Source organism: Nicotiana tomentosiformis, chromosome 3, assembly GCF_000390325.3.
Source record: "Nicotiana tomentosiformis chromosome 3, ASM39032v3, whole genome shotgun sequence".
Classification (NCBI taxonomy): domain Eukaryota; kingdom Viridiplantae; phylum Streptophyta; class Magnoliopsida; order Solanales; family Solanaceae; genus Nicotiana; species Nicotiana tomentosiformis.
The window spans coordinates 48,572,692-48,591,562 of NC_090814.1; the positions used below are offsets into that span (position 1 = coordinate 48,572,692).

At 38.6% G+C, this 18,871-nt stretch overlaps 1 long non-coding RNA gene across 1 annotated transcript; it reads right to left on the bottom strand.

Moving 5' to 3' along the window:
* Nucleotides 1-250: 250 nt before the first annotated feature.
* On the bottom strand, nt 251-838 carry LOC138908742 (uncharacterized). Its single transcript, XR_011415145.1, has 2 exons — nt 657-838; nt 251-534 (listed from the first exon to the last, which is right to left on the bottom strand). It is a non-coding gene; the product is annotated as an uncharacterized lncRNA (long non-coding RNA).
* Between the last annotated feature and the right edge of the window lie 18,033 nt (nt 839-18,871).

Sequence of the window (18,871 nt, forward strand, 5' to 3'; positions counted from 1 at the left end):
TTAAAAGTTTACAAGTATGATCGGGAGTTGACTTTAATGATATATGTAACAACCCAGCCGATCATTTTGAGCAGTTGCGTTCCGTTCAGCTATTTGAAGTCTTGAGTAGCTTTGACACGCCCAAACCTGCAAAGGCGTGGCTGGCACCCGGTGCCGTACCGGCCCGAGCGAACCACTCTGTAACTCTTTTTTTTTCTTCTGCAACTATCATGGGCCAACATGACCACAATTCGTAATGTATAACTATAAGTGGGAAAACGTTGTATCAATGAACCATCGTTCTTAAAACATGAATACATACGGGCTGTCAAAGCCTCTGACATACTGTACAAAATAAATCTCTGTCTACAAAGTCTCTAAGATTATTCGACATCAAATGGGACAGAGTACCGGCCTACCCATAAGTCTGTAACAAAATGCTGACACGATGACTTATAGACTCGGCTGCACTCCAAATGAGGTGGAGTCTTACCGATCCTTCGCTGAATGTTAACCTCGTCTACTATGAGGGCCCATCAAATTGATTATCTATACCTACAGGCATGAATGCAACATCCACAACAAAAAGACGTCAGTATGAATAATGTACTGAGTATGTAAGGCATGCAAATCAGTATATAAAGGACATGGAAGAAACATGGAATAAAGGACTTAACCTGTAAGTCTGGATAGCTCTGTAAATCATGAAATATTTATAATGTCATGCATATGCGTATAAATGTCATATAATGCATAGGTATGTGCGTACATAATATCATCAAGCCTCTGAGGGCATCCCATCATATCATCCCAGCCTCAGTGGGCAAAATCATCAACGTATACCAACTGATCAAGTGGTGGTGCGTATATAACGCCTTAACTTTTTCTCATACCCCATATATATATAATATAGGCGTATATAACGCCATCTGATCATGGGTAAATGTATATGTATAAATGAATACAATACATAATGAATTAAGTCAATACGATCTCTTGAAATGTCATGAGACCCATGAACAAACGATATGATAGTAGGACACATGGGGATTCAAGAACATAGGCAACCCTAGTACTAAAATAGAATCATTTCTGAAAGTTCAGCGTTTGCTCATTTCGTTTGTATCATATGGATCATGCCAAAAGAAAAGAAGGGATAGCCTTAACATACCTTACTTGATGAAATTATCAACTACTTTAACTTGAGCTTTCCAAGAACTAAGCACTTCTTATGATCATGGCATATTTCATGTTGCTTGACATATGGAGTATCATGGATGTATGTTTTTGCTATGTTTCTAAAGTAAGAGACTTCCTAATAATAGAAGGAAAGATTTCAACCTTCTTTCTACATCTTAATTGCAAAAGAAGTATAATATGAAGGCTTAAAGGCTTGCATTGTCAAGTGTAAACAAGGCACACCAAGTGCTATGACTCATGTGCACATTGGTGCCACCCTTGGCCAACTTCATGCTATGTGGCAGCCCACAATTTCCCTTGAAACTTCACCTAATCCCATAAATCAAAGAGTCACCATTTGGATGTTTGAGTCATTTTCACTTGTTGCCACGAGTCATTTTCACTTGTTGCCACCTAACTTATCCACCAATTTCCTAAATGTGCCATCTTGCTCTATGACTTAAGAGTCATTTATTGGGCTTTCCTTAGCTGCCACATTGGGAGGCTTATCAAGTCAAGCCTATCTAAATATTTTAATTACTTATCCACCCCCAATAATTTGATGACTAAGCCACCAAAACTCCCTAATCTTGCCACCTAGCTCCAAGACTTGCCTAGTCAATATTGAATTCCCTACTTGCTGCCACCTTAATCATTATAAAGTTGATTAGTCATGAGCCCCCTTATCCTCATGATTCCACGTGGATTCATATAAATGACACTTATCCACTTATAACTAATTTCATATTCCATGACTTTATATCAACAGTTAACCAATTATTCATACAATAATTTCTAGGTCTCGATTCACTTAAATACTAATATATTTCATATACCTTGCTATCATGATCATGTGGTACCTTGTATGGCACTAGTCCATAAATACAGAGTATTATAACTTAGACCGTATTTTATCCCAAAATATCAAACATCAACGAAACTCGCTTTCTTCGATTTGTTTACCCTATGACCTTCACAACACTTACTTATCACTTGATATAAATATCATAAGCACTTATAACCTCATAAATAGTCTTGTCATTGAACTTATGTCAATTATCTTATGACAAATCCAACGTAGAAAAGTACGGGATGTAACAAGCTTCATATGATGTATTATGACTTGTGTGGATTGTCGGTTTTGGTTTTCAGGTGACTCGGGATTGATTTGGAAGAATGATTCGCAACTAGGAAGCTTTAAGTTGGAAGAGTTGACCAAGTTTGACTTTTGTGTATTTGACGTCGAATTAAAGTTTTGATAATTTCATTAGGTCCGGATGATGATTTTGGACTTGGGTGTATGCCCAAATTTGCATTTTGATGTTTCTAGAAGGTTTTGACACTATTTGGCGAAACTTAGAAATTTGAAGGTTGAAATGTTCATAAGTTTGACCGCAAGTTGACTTTGATGATATCGGGTTCGAATTGTTGTTTCGGGAATTGAAATAGGTTCGTTATATTATTTGGAACTTGTGTGCAAAATTTGTGATGTTTTTGCCATTATTCTGTTGTTATTATTGTTGTTGGCTGTTGAAATTGAGTATTGGACCTTGCCAAGCTCATCACTGCTTTCAGCCCAATATTAGGCTGGCTACTTATTGAGTACAGAGTCGGTTGTACTCATACTACATTCTGGACTTTATGAGCAGATCCAAGTATTGCTCATCATGGTAGTTACCAGTGAGCCGGATCCAGACTAGTAGGAGATTTCGAGGTAGCACTGCTATTCCGTTCGCATGCCTTGAAGTCCCCTCTTTATATCATGCTGTTATTGTTTAGTCTTACGGACAATATTGTATTTGTTCAGACTCTGTATTTAGTATTCTATAGAGCTCATGTTGTAATGACTAGACCAGTCATTTTAAGTTCTAGCATTATGTTCTGCAATTTGAGACTTCGAACAGCTTCATACGGTGTATTATGACTTGTAGGCATGGTTAGTTTTGACTTTTGAGTGGTTTGGTATTGATTTGATAGAGTGATTCTCAATTTGGAACCTTTAAGTTGGAAGAGTTTACCAAGGTTTGACTTTTAAGTAAACGATTCCGGAATCGAGATTTGATAGTATTAATAGGTATGTATGGTGATTTTGACTTACGTGTATGTTCGTATTTTTATTTGGATGTTTGAAAAGGATTGTGGCTCTATTTGTCAAAAGTTAGCAATTTGAAGAATTAGAGAATTTAAAGGTTTTACCGGGAGTAGATGTTGGTGTTATCGGACTCCTATTGCGGTTTTGAGAAATTGTATATGTCCACTTAGTGGATTATAACTTGGACGCAAAGTTTGGCCAGAATCCGGAATCTCTAAGTGTGGTTCGAACGCGTTCAACGAATGTTGGAATGTTTGGAAGTTAAGAGAAGGATTGTGATCCTTGATTCTTGGTTTTGATATGGTTTGTGGTATTTTGAGCCTTTGCATAGGTTTGGTTAATGTATTTAGACTTGTTGGTATGATTGGATGGGGTCCCGAGTGGCTTGGGTGTGGCTCGGGATGGTCCCGGATCCCTTTTGGGAGTTGATGGCATGGCTGGTTCTGGTGTAGTCACACCTGCAACTGGTGTTCGCATCAACAGTGCCGCATTTGCGACTTTTGGTATCACAGAAGCAATGTGGGATCAATCTCAGGAGAGCCGCATCTGCGATGTGGTAACACAGATGCAGAGTTCGCTTTTGCAAGGAAAAGACGCATCTACGAGAGTTGTAAGGCCAGGCGGGCGTAGCTTCTACGAGATTTTGTGTGCGCTTGCGGAGCCGTATCTGCAGAGTTATTTGTTGTAGGTGCGAGGGTCAGCTGGGAAGTGTTTTCATATGCAAACTTTGTGGCGTAGAAACAAGCTTTTTGGTCGCAGATGCGAGTAGCTCTAGCAATATGTTATATTTCGAGGGTTTGTTCTTTTCTCATTATTTTGAGATTTGGAGCACGGAAAGATGTGATTTTGGAGGAAATTTTCACTACTACTTTGAGAGTAAGTAATTTCTACTTAGATTTGATTATGTATCTTGTTTCCCCATGGATTTATACACTAAGAACATGAAATTTTTAAGGAAAATTTGGTGTTTTAGCCTACACTTTAAGAGAATATATTTTGAGGATTTGAGTACCAATTTGGAGTCTATTTTGGAATCTAATCACATATTTAGATTCGGCACGTTATGGATCATCAGATTTTGGTATTGGTTTCGAATTTCGGGCATGCGGGCCCAGGTTAACTTTTGTTGACCTTTTTGAAATTCATCAAAGATTGAGGCTTTTTGGATTGGGATCATTTTCCATAGTATTATTTGACTTCCTTGGTTGGTGATTGACTTGTATTTGCGTGATTGAAGGCTAGAGCGAGATTTCTACACGATTTGTGGTTAGAGGCTAGCCCGAATGAGGTAAGTATCTTACCTAATCTTCTTGAGGGAACAACCCTTAGGATATGACTTTGTTTGTCTAATTGAAATGTGTGAGGATCAACGTAGATGCGAGGTGACGAGCGTATATACGGGTGCTATGTATGATTCGTGACCATAGTTGTTTTTAGGCTGAACTATGCCTTGATTTGGATATTGTACTCCTTGTTGTCATGCTTTACATGTTTGTATGACTACGTAAACTCTGTGAATCATGCTAGAGATCATATCTAAGTGTAGATTCCCTGTCTTAACATGATATTCGATGTTTTATGGCGTACCTGCCTAACTTGAGCTGTAATTGTACACTTCGCACAAACATACACTGTAACATGGTATTTATCAGTCCATAAGTACGTGATTTGATATTCGTTGATTGTATACACATATTATTGTATATGTTTTATGTGATATGGATTGGTTTGACAGCACGTGAATGGTCCATACGGTTTGAGCTATTAGAGTACGTGAGTTGTCCGTGTGGTTGTTATGAATATGGAACGTGAGTTGTTAGTGCGATGATTATGATTATGGCACGCGAGTTACCCGTGCAGTGATTATGATTATGGCACGTGAATTGTTCATGCAGCGCGTGGATAAGGATCCATCCCCCTAGGGTCCTCCGCTCATGTTTCTCCTTGATGACATATACACGGATTATGAAAAATTGGCCAGTGGTTGGATTTTGTATATCTTCTCTATATACAGACTCCTTGGGTGTATACATGATATTTTTATTGAGTATCTTCTTTATATGCTAGTTTCATAATGTATACATGCCATTTTAAGCATATCTTCCCTATATGACTCTTGATTTAAGAATTGATTGGTTTGATTCAAAATACATATGTTCTCTATATGTTCAACTATGCAACCTGACTTTCTTATTCATGCATATCTTCTCTATATGCAACTATTGAGGGATTATTATATATTTCATGCATATCTTCTCTATATGCAAGCTTGATGATCTAATGATGTTAGATGCATATCTTTTCTATATGTTGAGCTGTTAAACTGGTACAATACATGTGCATATCTTCTCTATATGCAATTGTTGATGTGTTATCTGATATCAAATGCAAATCTTCTTTATATGCTGAACCATTCAGAGACTTGCACACATCATCTCTATGTGCACTGATTGGTTGTACTTGTATTTTATGCTTAAATTCGATACTTTTTGGGGTACCTATATAAATGTATTGAGTTGCACAAGTTATGTAAAGTGAGTATCCTTGACCCGATACCTCTTTAATACTTCACCGAGGTTAGTCAAGCTACTTAGTGAGTACACGGGGTCAGTTGTACTCATACTATACTTCTGCACCTTATGTGCAGATCTTGGAGTTGAGCTGCTGAGGATGACGGAGGCTAGCATTGAAGATGTACCTGCTTTCCATATATAGATACCCCTTGTTGTTGGTAGTTTAGGACTTGTACTTTTGTTCGTGTATATCCTAATAGATGTTGTATTATTTTCGTACCAGCTTGTAAATCTAAATCTTAGTGGCTCATAATATTTACTACCAATCCTAGGGAAATTATATATCATGCAACTATTATATTCATTTATATTGATGATCTTTCACTTGAGTTGCATCATTTACAGTTTGGATTACCTAGCATACTGGGTTAGGTGCATCATAACTAGGTGAGATTTTGGATTGTAATAAGTTGGTATTAGAGCCATAGGTTCATAAGTTTTACGAGTCATGAGTAAGTGTCTAATAGAGTCTTGCGGATCGGTATAATGACGTCCATACTTATCTTCGAGAGGATACAGGGCATCTAGGAAACTTCACCTTCTTTATTTTCTTATCATGCAACCTTGATTTAGCTTGAAGCTTATATTTTTAATTTCTTTCCATTACGCGTATGTGATGTTGAACACTCGATATCTGCTATGCATCGGTGGCTTGCGATGTCGTGGATGAGGTGGAGGATGTATTTTTATGTTGTGAAGGTAGGCCAGTCTGGAGGACTTGAGGCTAAATTTAGGCTACAGTTTGGGCTCGGCAAATTCAGTTGTATAAATATGTGACTTTGGACTCTTACGTCCGGTGGTGTCCCTAGTGGTGGGATTGATAGCTCAGTGAGTTGCCAGATGGCTATGTGATGAGTATTATATGACATAGGACTACGCCTATATGGTTGGATATCACAGGAAGGATTTGCTTTGGATGCTTGTTTTTTGTCTTGATATGTTGTACAGTTTTGCGTTACGAGTGTGTTATTAAATCTTTCAGTTGTTAATTTATGGGATAAAGTAGATTCTTATATCTTGATAATGATTGTAGACTTGGGAGGGTTAATTGATTGCATAATGGTTGTGACCATCATAGAGAGATGTTGGTTTGAGGATAAGCATGTGGGCTATCTCCTACAAGGAGGTGTGAGGTTGTGTAACACTTATAAGGTTCCTATGAAGAGTTTTCTTCCTATACAGTGGGATGTATGTTCTACGATTAGAGTTCGGATCACTTGGGGAAATTCACATGACTGCCACGAGGATGAGGATGCACTTGGAAGATGATTTGGAGTGGTTTATGACTAATGCTACATGAGCTTATGAATAATTCAGCTGAATAGCAGTGCTAGATCATGGCAATTATGAAGGAAGAGCACTGTGGTTTAACAGATGATGCGTTCTATGGCTTCGAGCAAAGTGGGGGAGTCTAATATCGATGATCGAATTGCATGGTCATGTGTTATATTAGTTCCTGGGCTAAGGGACGTTTGTGGAATAGTTCTGACTTGAAGAGGATGACTTCGAGGATGATTCAAGCAAGGGATTTGTTGGGTGCATGATCTACTATACTTTATGGGTATATGAAAATCTTGGAATGATTTAGCTTTGATAATCATTGTGGATGTAGTGTGCAATTAAAAGGAATAACCCAATTGCTTCTTTTTTGGGTATTCATGTGCTAGAGGAGCCCAAGTAGTTCGGCGCATATTGGTTGTCCATTGGAGATTAGAACAAGGTGAATGACTCTAGAGAAGGTTCTAATGGGTTTAAGATTTATATGTGGTATTTAAGGATTCCGGATTTGTGTATCACTAAGATCTGAGATTTGCATTGGATGACACTAAGACTTGCGGTATTTTTGTATTATTATTGATTCTATATTGCAATATTAGAAAAATAAAAGAAATAGCTTCAGATTCATAGAAGGTCTCTTCAGAGCGAGCATTTCGGTTTGCAGTACTATTGGGGGCATATAGGAAATAAAGTGGCTTATGGGTCTTAGGACGACCTGATTGTATGTTAGGGTCACTTGGGCTTTGGTTGAGGAACATAGTGTATTGGGAAAGGGAAGTATTATCTTGAAGGCCAGACAGGAAGAATTGGAAGAAGTTGGGGTCAACTTAGCAGTGATTTGGATCAGCATAGTAATAGCAATGATCAGTTCCTTTGGTATGATACGGCTTTACAGGTGTTTTGTGGCAATAATTTGGGTTTGGAAAGTCTATGTGGCTTGGTTGATTTAGAGGAATTCAGTTCCGATGGGTTGTCTAAGTATTAACAGGTGGGACTGATGTCTTCTATAGGTTTGGAAGGTTATTGCGTGTTGCGATGTTCTCTTGGATTGAGTTAAGTGGAAGTTTTCTAGTTGATGGAGTGTCTATCCTACTTGTGATTTAGAGTTGATTATGATATTCTCGCATTTCCATATGATAGCATGATAGATATAGTGGGTCGTGTGGGATTGAGATTTGCACGCACGAGGTTACAGTTCAGTTTCGAAAGGAAAGTCATGAGTTCTAGACAGCATGGGAGATTTTAGAGGTTTAGAATTATGCTAGCACTACCTTGTATCGTTTGAGAAGGATGCAGCATGCAGAAGATGCATTGTGTAATGATCTGCAGTTGCTTAACTAGTACTACAGAAATCGCATTGTTTGTGACTGTTGATGTTCAGGTTTACCACTCGATGTAGAGGTTTTAGGGGAGTACTTTTCATGAGGGATTGTGTATGAGTGACGTACGGGTCATTTGAGTAGGAGAGTTAGAGGTCAAATATGGATATTCATGTATTCTTGAGGTTTAGAGAATAGATGTTCTCCGAGGCAGACTATTCCTTGGTTGCGGACTGTGAACGTATGTTAAAAGTTAGAAAGCTGGCAGTATATGTTATGGATAGGGTACTGTGGACTTTTGGATGGTTATTTACCTATTTTTAGATGTTTGGAATTGATTTGGGGCCCATTGGTAGGCCTAGTTAGAATGTGTATTCTATATCGGATGAGGTTTACGTACTTTTGCGTAACATATACTATGGGGGTATTATCGAGCGGAATGGATGTTATTCATGCCATGATTCAATTCATATGTTACTCTCTGATGCTATGATGGGTTGTGACACTACTTGACTATTCACACGCATGTTGTGGTTCCGTTTAGGCCTTGTGGCAAGATTTGAGCGAGACAGCTCTTGGGATGTTGAGTTGCTTATTGCACCTTAGTAGTGCTTTTTCATGTATGTGGTATGTTGTGCTATCCTTCTCTCCATGGTTATGGTCACGCACTTTGCGTGCTTACTATTGATACAGGTGTGTTTGTTGATTATGAGCATTATGGCTCGATGTGTATTCCATATGGATTGGTATTTTGGATCGAGTTACGCCCCACAACAGAGTTATGTTAGGATATGATCCTTTGTGTTCATCTCGTGTGTTCTACTTCTTCCTTGTGGGATGGATTCATAGCATTTTGCTTTTGTGGCTGTATATGTTGAATTTTTCGGATAGCTCTCTTATTTGGTTCTGTTTCCATTATTGATCATATTCGAGTTGTTGCTTGTTGGGTGCAAAAATTGCATCATATGTGGCTTTAGGTTGCATTTGGTGGGGCTTATCGGTCGAGCAACTTGTACTGGGTGAGATGAGGTCATTGGACCTATAATTAGTGCAATCGGATTTAGATAAGGTATGTTTGGAGAAGAATGTCATTAGTTAGCTTAGAATTTGGCAATTGTTCTTGTTGGGCGAAAGAGCTTAGAATTCCCAATTTGCAAGTGTTAAGTTGGAAGAGTTGACCAAGGTTTAACTTTTGAGTAAACAACCCCAGAATTAGGATTTGATGGTTTTAATAGGTTCGTATGGTGATTGGACTTGGGTGTATGTTCAGATTTGAATTTGGATGTTCGTAGAGGGTTTTGGCTATATTCGTCGAAATTTAGCAATTTGATGAATTAGAGAGTTCAAAGGTTTAACTGGGAGATGGATTTGGTGTTATCAGGCTTTTATTGCGGTTTTGAGACCTTGTATAGGTTCACATAGTCGATTGAAACTTGTGCGCGAAGTTTGGCTAGAATCCGGAATGTCTAAGTGAGTTCGAACGCGTTCAGCGAATGTTAGAATGTTTGGAAGTTCAAAGGAGGATTTTGATCTTTGATTCTTGATTTTGATGTGGTTTGTGGTGTTTTGAGACTTAACATAGGTTTGGTTAATGTATTTAGACTCGTTGGTATCATTGGACGGGGTCTAGAGGGGCTCGGGGTGTGTTTTGGGAGTTGATGGCAAGGCTTCTTCTAGTATGGTCGCACCTGCGGCCTGGTGTTCGCATCTACTATCGCATTTGTGACTTTTTGTATCATAGAAGCGATGTCGTAGAAGCCTAAAGATAGCCGCATATGTGATGTGATAGCGCAGATGCGGGGTTCACTTTTACGAGGAAGAGGCACATCTGCGAGAGTCGTCAAGCCAGACGGGTGTCGGTTTTGCGGGATTTGTGCGCGCCTATGGAGCCGCATCTACGAAGTTATTTGTCGCAGGTGCGAGGGTTAGCTGGGAAGGGTTTGAATATGCAAACTTTGTGGCACAGAAGCGAGCTCGCAGATGCGAGTAGCCCTGGTTGCATGTTATATTTCAAGGGTTTATTCCTTTCTCGTTATTTTGAGTTTTGGTGCATTATGCTATTTTGGAGGAGATTTTCACTACTACTTTGAGGGTAAGTAATTTCTACTTAGATTTGATTATATGTCTTGTTTCCCCATGGAGTTAGAAAGAACATGGAATTTTGAAATAAAATTTCGTGTTCTTCCCTACACTTTAAGAGAGTGTATTTTGAGGATTTGAGTACCGATTTGGAATCAGTTTTGGAATATAATCACATATTTGGACTCGACAAATTATAGGTCATCGAATTTTGGTATTGGTTTTGAATTTTGGGCACGCGGGTCCAGGTTGACTTGTGTTGACTTTTTGAAAATCATCAAGATCGAGGAGTTTTGGATTGTGATCATATTCTATAACATTGTTTGACTTCCTTGGTTGGTTATTGACTCGGATTTTCGCAATTGGAGGTGTAGAGTGAGACTTCTACGCGATTTGTGGTTGGAGGATAGCCTAGTTGAGGTAAGTATCTTGCCTAATCTTGTTGAGGGAATAACCCTTAGGATATGAATTTATTTTTCTAATTGAAATGTGTGAGAAGTGATGTATATGAGAGGTGACGAGCGTATATACGAGTGCTATGTTTGATTCATGATCGGAGTTGTCTTTAGTATGAACTATGCCTTGATTTGGATATTTCTTGCTATCATGATTTACATGTTTGTATGACTACGTGAACTCCGTGAATCATGCTAGAGATCATGTGTAGGTGTTGATTTCCTGTTTGAACACGATATTCGATGTTGTATGGCGTACCCGCCTAACTTGAGTTGTAATTGTACATTTCCAATAAGCATACATTGTAGCATGCTATTTATCAATCCATAAGTATGTGATTTGATATTCGTTGATTGTATACATGTATTCTTGTATATGTTTTCTATGATATGGAGTGGTTTGACAACACGTGAGTGGTTCGTGCGGGTTGAGCTATTATAGCACATGAGTTGTTCGTGCGGTTATTATGAATATGGAACGTGAGTTGTCCGTGTGGTTGTTATGATTATGGCACGTGAGTTGTCTATGCGGCGATTATGATTATGGCACGTGAGTTGTTCGTGCAATGTATGGATGATGATCCATCCCCCATAGGGTCGTCCTCTCATGACGTACACGCAGATTATGGAAAACTGGCCAGTGGTTAGATTTTGTGTATCTTCTCTATATGTAAACTCCTTGGGCGTATACATGATTTTTTTACTGCGTATCTTCTCTATATGCTAGTTTCGAAATGTATATATCCCCTTTTTAGCATATCTTCTCTATATGCCTCATGATTTAAGAATTGATTCAAAGTACATATCTTCTCTATATATCAAACTATGCAACCTGACTTGCTTATTCATGCATATCTTCTCTATATGCAATTGTTGATGGATTATTTGAAATTTCATGCATATCTTTTCTATATGCAAGCTTGATGATTTAATAATATTATACGCATATCTTTTCTATATGCTGAGTTGTTAAACCGGTCCAGTACCTGTGCATATCTTCTCTATATGAAATTGTTGACTTGTAATCTGATATCAAATGCATATCTTCTTTATATGCTGAACTGTTAAGAGACTTGCACACATCTTCTCTATGTGCATTGATTGGTTGTACCTATATCTCATGCTTAAATTTGATACTGTTGCGGGGCACCTATATAAATGTTCTTGAGCTGCACCGGTTTTGTAAAGTGAGTATCCTTGACCCGAGACCTCATCACTACATCACCGAAGTTAGTCAGGACACTTACTAAGTACATGAGGATTGTTGCACTTATACTACACTTCTGCACCTTGCGTGCAGATCTTGGAGTTGAGCTGCTAAGGATGACGGAGGCTGGCATTGAAGATGCACCTGCTTTCTGGATATAGCTACCACTTATTTTTGGTAGTTTAGGATTTGTACTTCTATTCATGTATAGTCCAAGCATATGTCGTATTATTTTTGTACCTTGCAAATCTAAATCTTAGTGGCTCGTGACTTGTACTACCAAACCTTGGGGAAATTACTATTTTATTCATTGATATTGATGATCTTTCACTTGAGTTGCATTATTTATGGTTTGGATTACCTAGCATGTTGTGATTTGGTGCCATCACGACTAGATGGGATTTTGGGTCATGACATATGTACTCGGTGACACCAGATGTTGGGGTGATTTGTAGTTGTATCGTTGTTTTTACTTCAATTATTTATACTATTCTACTATTGACCCTATTTAATTCTGTTGTTGAAGTTTATTTATGTATATTGGTTGTTGGCTTGCCTAACAAACAATGTTAGGCGCCATCACGGCTCAGGTGGGATTTTGGATCATGACAAGTTGGTATTAGAGCATTAGGTTGCATAGGTCTCACGAGTTATGAGCAAATCTAGTAGAGTCTTGCAGATCGTCATGAGAGCGTCTGTACTTATCTTCGAGAGACTACATGATTGTTAGGAAACCTTCTCTTTTATTCATTCTCTACTGTGTAGATTTGTTTATCCCTATGTCTGAATCTTTGATTTTTTATTCTCTCACAGATGGTGAGGACACATTCTTTCGGTATAGCTGAGCAGGCGCCAGTAGCCCAGGCCAGGGTTGTGAGAGGTCGGGGCTGAGACATAGGCAGGGGTGGAACTGTATCTTAGCTAGAGACCCTACTCGAGCCGCTACTGTGGAGCCACCAGTAGCTTCTATTGAAGAGCAAATTCCTGACTATGTTGAGCCGGTGGGACTAGCTCAGGTTCCCGAGGGTTTAGTTGCTACACCACCTGTTCAGGACACTTTGGTCTATATGGTTAGTTTATTCGAGAGATTGTCTTGGGCCGGGGCATTCCCTATTGCACCAGTTATTTCTCAGGCAGGGGGTGAAGCGTAGACTCCAACTACTTGTACCCCAGAACAGATTGCTTATGGATATTAGACTCCCGGTGTGGTACTAGATGATGGAGTTTAACCTATTGTTGCTGTGCAGCCTGAGGATAGGCCTGCAATATCAGCGGAAGAGGCTAGATAAGTTCATAAAGTTGCATCCTCCTCACTTCAATGGTACACCTTCAGAGGCTGCCCATGAGTTATTGGATCGTTGTCAGGAGATTCTGCACAATTTGGTACTAGTTGAGTCTAATGGAGTTAACTTCACCACCTTCTAGATGCAGTACCCAGCTGATGGTAGGCTATAATCTCATGTTTTAGTCGCTTATTACATTCCAATTTACTGTACTTTAATTGAGTTTGAGCGTTAATTACTAGTGTTTTGCACTAATCATGTGTTTTATGCCTTGTAGGAGTGATTTCGAGCTATGTAGATGTTATGGAACTAATTCGAGCTAATTGGAGCTTTGAAGTCTGAGTAAACGCCCAAAGGATTAAGTCGGGATCGTGTTTGGGGGTCAAGGATCACTTCTGGACGTCAAAATTTAAGGAAGAATTAACTGCTGAAAAAATACACTAGTGCGGCGCATTGGGCGACGCACAGTGCGACGCATCAGGGTAAAATTCTGTCAGAAATTAGCAAACTTCAGAGACTGGGTTTTTGGGGTCTGTTAGGAAAAAGCACTAATGCTACGCACTGGGCGACGCATGAAATGCAAAAAGATTGCAAGTATTCCTATTTCGGCTAGGAAAGGGTGATTTCGTTTGGGCCCGACCCTACTTGATATAAATACATGAAAAAACAGTATTTTCTGGACTTTTGACACATCTAAGACCTAAGGAGGCTAGATAGAAGGTGGAGAAGCCAAAGCACAAGGAATTCATGATTCAATCCTCACTCAAGACAAGAGTTTGGATCGTTTAATGCTTTTCTTTATATTTGTGATGAATTACTCCATATCTATGGAGTAATTCTCTTTAGGGATTGATGGATTTGGTGCTTTGATGATTGTTTGTGGATATTAACTCTAGTTTTTATGTATTGAATTATGTTGGGTGTTTTAATTATTGCATCTATATTCATATGTTCATGTTGTCGAGAGAGGCATAACTTGTGATGTTTTTGCATCATCTTGTTGGTTGAATTCATTGATTCTTCTTAGTAATAGAAAGAGTCTAGTTGAATTATTGTTTAGACCTAGTTAGGAGGATAATCGAAAAAGGTTCTCCTAAAGACCAATCTACTACGAATTCGTGCATATCTTCACTGAGCATAAATTATTTCATATTGTGAGGTTGAGACTTAATCGAGAGAGGAGTTTCTACTAAACGTTTGAACTAATAATTGAGTGACTTTGAGAGACTCACTTGAACATTAGAAGTGAATTAACGAGAGTTAAATCCCAGACAATTATCTCGAACCTATCCAATCAACCCCTATTTTCTCTCATTAATATCTTCTTTCTTACTTTTGTTCAATTGTCATTAGTCAATTAGATCTAGAGTCTTAGTTAATTGTATTTCTTAATCATATAATCTTATTTATTGATCATCTTGGATAGCAATCTAGGTACAAGCTACGAAAATACTGTTAACTCCAATCCCTGTGGATACGATAATTTTCTATACTATCTTTGACTAGCGAGCATATTTAGGTGTGCATTTTGAGCTCGTCAAATTTTGGCGCCGTTGCCGGGGATTGGCAATCAATAGTGTTGGAAATAATTTGTAGTACTAATTCAGGAATTTTGTTTTATTTTTCTCCTTTTATGTTTGGGTGCTCTTTGACTGTGCGCAAGCTACATGTTAGATTGGTGCATGACCCGATCTTCTGGAAAGGAATTGCTACCATACGAACCGAAATCGAGAAACATCTGCGACAGTTGAGGAAGGAAAGAAATCTTCCCGAGAATACAGAGACGGTTGGGCAATCCTCAACCAAAGAAAAGATGGCATGAGATGATGATAATGTTGACCTGGTTGCGAGAAAGGCAGCCCAACTTAGATAAAAAGCTGCACGAGATGCTGAAGAAGCAACTCTCAGAGATGGACAAATTGCTTATGAGGAGGAGATATCTCGAAGAATAGCTCAGAATCAGCCTTTGGTTCCAGAACAGTTCGGAAACATAACTCCAGGCCAAGGGAGACCACTTGGTAATTATGCTAGGCAAGTCTACAACCAAGGTTTATCAAGTGTTAGACCTCCTCCAGTTGCAGCCAACAATTTTGAGTTAAAGCAGGGGTTGCTTCAAACCCTTCAAAATAGCTGTGTCTTCAAAGGAAAGATGAACGAAGATCCAAACAATCATCTGATGGACTTCGAGGAGATCATGAACACCTTCCAATATAATGGTGTGTCACAAGATGCAGTCTACTTAAGGGCATTCCCCTTCACTCTCAAGGATGATGCAAAGCACTAGCTTCGAATCTTGGCTAGTGGATCGATTAGAACATGGGATGAGATAACCAGAAAATTTCTTGAAAAATATTTCTCATCAGCTAAGACAAGCAAGTTTAGAAGAGAAATCTACAACTTCTGTCAGAATGGGACTGAAACGGTGTTTGAATCATGGGAGAGGTTCAAAGAAATAGTGCGTAAGTGTCAGCATAGTGGAATAGAACTCTGGATGCAACTCCAGAATTTTTGGGATGGATTGACACCAACCTCATGCAAGACATTGAGCAACACAGCTGGAGGTCCATTGATGAAAAAAAACTCCAAAGGAGATCGTCACAATTTTAGATGAGTTGTCTGAGGATGCAAATCAGTGACTGTCTGAAGTTGCTGAAAGAAGAAGAACAACTAGAGTTCCCCAAGTTGATGCTAACACATCGGTGCAGGTACAACTTGATGCCATGGAAAAGGAAATAAGGAAGCTAACCTTAGCTTCAATACATAATGAGCCTCATATAACATGTGACATATGTGGAAGATGACACCCTACTCATAAGTGTCAATCTTCAATGGAGGAAGTTAATATTGTGGGTAATTACAATTTCAATGCAATGGGTCAGAGGCACCCCAAGTTTTCATAGAGTTCACCCGGGGGTATAACAAATGCATGGCAACAAAACAACTCCATATTTCAAGGAGCGCCTAGTTTTGTAAATCAACAGAGGCCGCAGTTTCAGCCTCAACAGCCAATTCAGTCGGGGTTAGAAGATCTTATAAAATCCTTTATTGTAAAGACAGATGAGAGATTAGATGCTGATGGTGCATCTATCAAAGAACTTGGCACAGGGTTGCAAAATTTGGAGAAGCAAGTGGGACAAATTGCCACCATATTATCTGAGAGGATTCCAGGTACTTTGCCAACTGACACTGAAAGGAACCCTAAAGAAACTATAAATGTTGTAACTCTGAGAAGCGATCAAGTGTTGGAAGAGCCCACTCCGGTCCAAAAAGAGAGTGTTCCTGAAAAATAAATTGGGGAGCAACTGAAAAATGAAGTTGATAAAAAGAAGACATGAAAGAAGGGATCTGACAAGAAGAAGAATGAGGACACTTCGAGAAGGGAAGAATCTAATGAGGAGAGCAAACACATGCCTACTTTAACTTTTCCCCAAAATCTTTATAGAGAGAAGCTGGATAAACAATTTGAGAGGTTCCTAGATATGCTAAGATAGGTTAATGTAAACTTTCCATTCATAGAGATGCTCTCCCAAATGCCAGCTTATGCAAAATTCTTGAAGGAGATCCTTACAAAGAAAAGGAAGGCCGAGGAGACATCAGCGGTCAAATTCACAGAGCATTGCAGTGCTATCTTGCAAAATAAACTCCCACAAAAATGTGGAGATCCATGGAGTTTTACTATACCTTGCTCTTTAGGCTCTATTAAATTTGATATATCTTTATGTGATTCTGGTGCATCAATTAATTTAATGCCTTTGTCTATTTACAGGAAGTTGGAGAGTAAGATTGGAGAGATAAGGTCAGTACCAATATCTTTGCAGCTGGCTGACCAAACAACTCTGATACCCGATGGGATAGTGGAAGATATTTTAGTGTGGGTAGATAAGTTTGTATTTCCTGTGGACTTTATTGTAGTAAATATGGAGGAGAATAAGGAGGTCCCTCTCATTTTAGGAAGACCATTCTTAGCAACGGTAGAGAAATATTAGACATACATGATAGAAAACTCATGCTTAGAGTGGGGGAGGAGACTGTAACTTTTGAGATGAATGTAGAAACGGGAGTTAAAAAGGAGAAGCCAGCTGCAAGTGTTGAATGGAAAGTGAAGAGTTCGAAAGAAAAGGCTATAACGAGTGAAAAAGATAAGTGTGGGGTGTACCCCAAAAAGGTTGAGAAGAAGCTATCTGCATGGATGTGTGCACTGGTTCAGGCGCGTGGAATGGAGCCTGACTTCGATTCAAACCCCTACTAGAGATTCAGGAAGGTTTCCTCTACCTTATGCTTTTTAATTGTGTGTCATGGGGACATGCCACAACTTAAAGTGTAGGGTAGGGGATAATTATATGTTGTATGTTGTATTTTGTATGTTGTATGTATGTTAGTTTTAGTTTTTGTTTTGTAAAAGTGAAAAAAAAACATTAAAATTTTAATTTTTTTTGACTTTTTCTAACAATGGATATCATTCGATAAGTTTCTTGAGGGATTTAAGTCAAAATAAAAAGATACAAATATTTTCTTTTGTGAGGTAGTGTAATAATTCCCCCTTGGTTTTTCTTTGTGCCGTAGTTCTTTTCCAAGGGTTTTATTTAAACCGGGTGTAGTTAGTTTTTGTTTTTGGAAGTAGAAAACCTTGTGCTATGATTTGAATTGGAAGCAATGCCTCTTAACTTTATTATACCTTGAAAATAGTGAGTGCAATAGTTGTGACGCTTAGGCTCAGTTTTTGACTCTTGCATAGGCACCTTAAATTGTATAAGTTTAACTTTGCTTAACTGTTTTGACTAGAGAGTCTTGATCATCCAATCCTGAGTGAGTTATGTGCCATGTGTGTGTGAGGTTTGGTGTATTCTGTGCATTGCATTTGATGTCTAGAACTTACCCCATATGTTTGCAAAGCGAAATAGTAGTTTTATTCAGTCTTGGAAGTGATATGGGCATTTCTTTGTTGAGCTAGTTATATGCTATTACCCACCTAATTGTTATGTATCTTAGTTAACCCTTTTGAGCTTGTAATCCTGTTTCTTTGGCAACCACATTACAAGCCTTACCCATTTATTTGAATTGACCATCTATTTAAACCTTGTACCTTTCTTGAGCACTTGAAATCATTATGAACATTGTACAAGTTGAAGTGTGGGGTGGTTGGTTTGGTTTTTGAGTGGAACTAATGAAATAAAGAGAAAGGTGCACGATTTTGAAAAAGTAAGAGCCACTTGAATTGAAAAAGAAAGAAAAATATAGTTGTATTGTTGTGCAAAATATTCTTTGATAAGTGGTAACTCTTGATATAATTGTGCTTAAAGAATATGGAGTTAATGCATATTGATGTTAAGGTGGAATATGGTTCGACATAAGTGGTAGGGTTTTGAATGTTAAATTGTATGTATTAAAAGTGCTTAGGGAGGTGTAGTCACTCTTATATCTAAATGT